Genomic DNA, 5,718 nt, shown 5'->3' on the forward strand with positions numbered 1-5,718 from the left:
CAAACAAAAACAATGAAATGCTTCTTTCCAAGATTTACAAAAATATCTCGGATGACAAATTTTGTCAGACTGCATTCAATTTCAGAAATTTTTCAAAGAAAATAAAGTAATGTTGCGGTAAAAAAAAAAACAACAAAAAAAAACAATTTATGACCAGTGGCCATTCCAATGGTTTTAGGTTTCAAGTCAAGTTAACAAAATGCAACTTATCGCAATTCCTAAATATTACCTCAAAAATCACTTAAATCATAACAATTTTTCCTGGACTTGTTACTTTTATGCATCAATGGTGTTTTTTCTTGCTTTAAATCTGTTCCATAAAACTAGTTCATACAATTTAAACAAATTGTTTTCAGTCTTTCTGTGAACTGTTATTTCAAACAAAATAACAGATTAAAATAACTAAACAATCTCAAATCATTTAAAAATTGCTTTCACTAAGACTGCAATAACTACCTGAAATGAGTTTATTTAAATCATAACACAATACAATAAATATTATACAATATATAAATTATTTATGTTTAATCTGAAAGGCCAATAAAATATGTAATGAAAAAAAAACAAGACAATTATTTGAGAAAATCAATTTTATTTCTGTACTAACAGAACATGTGTCCCGGCATTGCCCAAGGGAAATACCGATTTTAATTAAAAGATAAATAATATAGTATGAAAAGAAACCATTTCACTGTTGGTAATTTAGACGATTAAAATAGGATTTAACACAGACCTGATAGGTCCATCCTTTATGAGGATAAAAGTTATTTGTACCAAGCTCTTGTATACACAAGGTTTGGTGTTTTATTTTCTGATGCCAATGTTATAAAAAAAGTATGCAATTCCATGTTTTCTCGCATAGAACATCTTATCTTGTGTGCGTTTATGCATATATTAAGGTCCCCTAATAAATGTCAGTTGGGCCACATTTTCAATACTGCCATCAATACTTACTGAGTCGCTTAAGTGAATGTAACCAGCAACTTTGAGGAGTAAATGTAAATAAGCCTCTCATGCTCTATTTTACCATATATTGTTAGAATTGCTTCTTATATTTAATAAACATGCTGAAACTCCTGCCACGAAGCATAATTCTATTCTCATAGAAATTGTTACTTAATATCATTTTTCCTACTGTTGTTTGTTTTCTACTCAGTGAAATGAAAACCTTCTTGCCTTGTCCAATGATGGAGTACTTTAAAGCGTTATATATTCAATTTGTTTCAGAGATGCGATGAAGTTGATCATTTCCGAGATACAAAACTCCTGACCACTATTGCAACCGCAACCTTGTGCGCCTTGGGAACATTAAAACCGTTTTCATGTTCTCATTTCAGTTTTATCACGTATAACCATTTTAAAGTTATCACATTCGGCATGATCCATAGCCATCTTAAAAGTTTTTGAATATTTATTTGGTTATAGTCAGCTAACATATTTCCTAACTTCCAGCATGGCTGCTAACAGAAACTGGTAACAAGGCAAACCAGGTCCTTGCTTTATTCTAGTTACTACACTGGATATTCAATGTTTTGTAGATTTTCCACTGGAGATATTTTCACACTCCATTGTGTTACATTGTATAATGGCCATCCCCTAACAGAACTTTACAACTGAATGCCAGGTGGCTAAGACACTCTTGTGTGGTACAACCTGCACTTGTTACAAAAACCATTCATCTTTTTAAAAGCATTGGTCATAAAGTTTTGATCTTGGGCAGCCACAATCATTCTCTCCTGATGATAGAAGTAATCCTTTTTTCAGCCAGTCTATAAAACCTTCCTTATCTATATATTCCTGTGATAGTTCATCCAGAAAATACTTGGTACACTGTTGGTTGACCCACTTTTCCATAATGGAAGGTCTTTGTGCATTTTTGCCGACTCTTCTAGGCTATTTTCGTTACAGGCTTGTTTTCTGTTTCCGTCTCATTTGTGAGACAGAATTTACTAAACGTTTCTTTGTGTGCATACCAAAGTCATGTGGGATGAGACATTGCACATGTAGCAAACATGACGGCACAAATATCTCAAATTACCTGCTGACTCACGTATAAATGCTAGATAATGATAATCATGCCCTTCATGAGAATGAGAAATTTTATTGAGGAACAGTTGTACCTGATGTAAGTACTTATATGACTTCAAATCCAGCATATCTTGTTCTACCATGTTTTACAGGTGTTTCTCTCAGTATGTCATGCATGTTCCACCTCATACATCGTTGTGGCAGGATAATCATATTGGTGTGATGCTAAATATTGAGTTTTATTTTTGTTGAAGGAAGCACCCAAATGGTCTTCCTGAGACTGTTCATTACTTTCGGATTGTAAGCTTTTGAGATGTAACTGCTCTTGCAATACAAGTAATGGCATTCTTTTTCAAGGAGGTATATTTCATATGTTTGGTCCTTGTACAGAATAGAATCTGAAAAGAAGGCTGAAAATGAAATAAAATGAAAAATTAAGATTGCTACGTACAAAACTAATAAACTTATGTATGTTGTGTGAAGGGAAGAAAATTAAAATTATGGAAAAAATAAATAGAAAAAATGATTTGGGTATGATAATAGTTGCATTATGTAGCTATTATTATGGTTATAACATTTGAAAAGACTAAAATATTTTTTAAAAATTAAAAATATAGATTAAAAAAAAAAAAAAATTTATAATGGGGGATCAGTCAAATTTAATTTTGTAAAAGAAAGAGAAATAAGTAAAACATCCCGTTCCCCAATTTAAATGTAGATGCACACATAACTTTTTTGCACAAATGCGAATGTATTTGGGCAACCCAGAATATCAGGCTGAAATGCCATAGTAGACAGGGACTGAATCTGACAAGATACTGATATTAAATTTCATGCATAATATAACTTCCTATGAATTCCAGTTTTCTAAATTTATTAGTTAAATTGTTAGACGAAAGTAAAGAATATAAAACAAAGCCCTCTGCCTCTTCATGTTAAGAATATCTTTCTAAATAATGTTATTTCAACAGAGGCAGTGAACTGCAGATTATTATTTAAAAAGCTATTCTTAATACTGAGAGGGACTTTAACTTTTCTGTAATTTCACTTAATAATCAAATAAATTAATAAAAATTAGTACAAAATGCAAAAGTAAGCAGCCCAAATTAGGAAGTCTTTACTATCAAGAACCAAATCTGACAAGACAATGTTTACTACAGATTTGGAGTCAGATGTTCTTTTGGTTTGCCTATATTTACATGCAGTAAATAGAAAAAAAAAATTCCCTCAACGCTGATTGATGTGATGGTACTGTGATATTGGATTTAAAATCAAAATGATATTACTTCTGAAATGCAAATAATAGTTTGTAAATGAGTAAATATGTATGATTGTTAAAATATTGACAAAGATATCTAAATGTAATTCCTGTTTTCAACAAAGTATTATAAAAAAGTTATATGTAATCCGAAAAACAATTAAGAATTAAAAATAATCACCACATGCTCATAGTTATGACTACTTTAGTCTGCATGGTTTTTAACACTTTTAAAGAAAAAGAATAAATGCCAAAGTATACCGAAAAGTACATGAAAAGGTATAAAAGCATCAATTATTGTAATTGAATAAAAGCTGATGAATTACAGTAAGAAGTCATTTTATTGATCATTTTTTCCAATCAATTTGTATGCTAAGTGAAAAGTAAGTGCCTTTTGTAATTGTATATCATGTGAAAGTTCCGAATAGTGAAACTGGATTCAGTTGTTTCCATTCATAGTAAACTTCTTACGCCATGCATACTAATCTTTAGATTCAAGTGAAATTCAATTTGTATGATATCTTGTTTATTAAATTGTTAGAATAAAAGTTAACATGTTAAGAATGGGTTTTTAAATATTATTTCAGCACTTTCTGTAATCTGCTGAATAATTTGATTTTAACTCAAGTACTACTGTAGGATAAATTTTGTTATTGAATTATGATGGCATATCGTTTAAGGGAGATAACTCAGCATGACGTTATTTGCAGTTGTCATCTGCCTCTTTCATTTTGTGTTTAGGTTTTCAGTTTTGTTTGGAGCTTCGTTCTGTACGCTCGAAAATAAAGTCTCTTTGTTCCTTCAAACGGTTTCGTGTGATATACCTTTATTTATTGACGTTGATGATTTTTCTTTTTGTGTTGTTTTTGAATAGATACATTTTTTTTCAAGAATGTAAAATGTTTGTAGATATATGGATGAATTTTGGTTGCATGGGATGGTATTGCAATTTTTTTTTTTTTTTTTTTTTTTTTAAACAAAATTACTATTGTTACTTCTGCAGCATATGAAACATGTTAAAATAAAAACATTTCAAAAAAAGAAGAAACGACAAAATCTAGAAAAAAGGAAGTTATTTACCTGCATTTTTGTGAAAAAGCCATACCAAAATTTAGATAATTCTCGAGATGTGGCAGAATCCAGCAGGCTTTTATAATGTGCAAATGTGGCAGCAACCCTGCAGTAAATATGAGAGCACAAGTTGTGAAAGCACATCCAGTCACGAATTATGCTTCATGTCAAACACAAATTTGGTACTGGAATATTTGTGATGGGGGGAGGGGGACTCAATTATCGAAATCCTACTTTAGTCATGTAAATTATTGACACTAAATTTGTTATTGAGAAATATCAAGGTAATATTTAATATTTTAAATGTGAATCCTTGTGTTATGAAATAGGTAGAACAGAATAAGTTATGTATCTATCGATCTCGATCTATCTTACTAACTGGAGAGGTAGACAAGAGATGGATATGACAATGTTTTCATAAAACCTGTCAAAATATAACAAAGCTAGATCATAGACAAATTTACCTGAAGCATCTTATTAGCTGATCGGATCTGTGTGTGAGTCACATGGATCAGGTTAGCTGGAGATGACTTGGAGTTGGAACTTGGACACGGTGAACAACAGTTGGGTTAATGATCAAACAAACACGAAATGTATACACCTGTTTAGATGGGTGCTGTTCATGTTAGCATAGTGTAATACTTGAAGTGTATCAGCTTTGTTCAAAGACTGGAATTGGAAGTGTTGTGATACTACTCCTGTTCTGTGCCAATTTCAGAAGGGAGACATCATTGCAAACTAAGGCAAGTATTAAATTGGTATTTTGTCATAGACACCAAATCACCAAGAAATCAGTATTAGATATGGTTTCAAGTTTAATTTAAGAGCATTAATTGTTTTTGTGGTGGTAGTGTGTGTAGAGGGGGGGGATCATTGGAACCCTGTTTTAATATCATAAATTGACGTTTCATTACCAAGAAGTGTTATGATAAACTGGCAAAAAAATCAGTACGGTTTATATTTTATAAAAAAAAAAAATCTAATTCATGTAATGTAAAGTTCTTTTCATTTTTTAATTTTCTATTATGTTAATAGGAAAATAATATCATAAAAATTTATTACATAAAGGGCAAATGTCTGTATGTATGTCCCCTAAAAACTTGTCATCCACATTGTGCAGGTGCGAACACAGCAGTCTGAAAGAGCAATTTCTGACAGAAAAAAAAAAAAAAAAGATTATTTTGTGTAGAAATGTCATTTTGTCTGATGGTGAGGGGGGGGAGGGAGATTAAAATCCTTGCTTGCGATGCCGTATGTAAACCACGCATACGCTAACCATCATTATGTTCTGTTTTAAATAGCTAAATCTGCGATGTTATAACAGGCCCATCAATAAGGCGTTTGCTTTCTTAACTTGAGTT

General features: G+C 31.3%; 1 long non-coding RNA gene across 1 annotated transcript in view; it reads right to left on the reverse strand.

Moving 5' to 3' along the window:
* Window positions 1-575: 575 nt before the first annotated feature.
* Window positions 576-5,718, reverse strand: part of LOC145287935 (uncharacterized) — a 12,843-nt gene continuing 7,700 nt past the window's right edge. The window contains exons 2-3 of the long non-coding RNA XR_013869229.1: window positions 4,367-4,463; window positions 576-2,438 (exon numbers count right to left, since the gene is read on the reverse strand). This is a non-coding gene — a long non-coding RNA (uncharacterized LOC145287935). The remainder of the gene's footprint in view (window positions 2,439-4,366; window positions 4,464-5,718) is intronic.

Source organism: Euprymna scolopes, chromosome 11 (genome assembly GCF_053919585.1).
Source record: "Euprymna scolopes isolate OS-2025 chromosome 11, ASM5391958v1, whole genome shotgun sequence".
NCBI lineage: Eukaryota > Metazoa > Mollusca > Cephalopoda > Sepiida > Sepiolidae > Euprymna > Euprymna scolopes.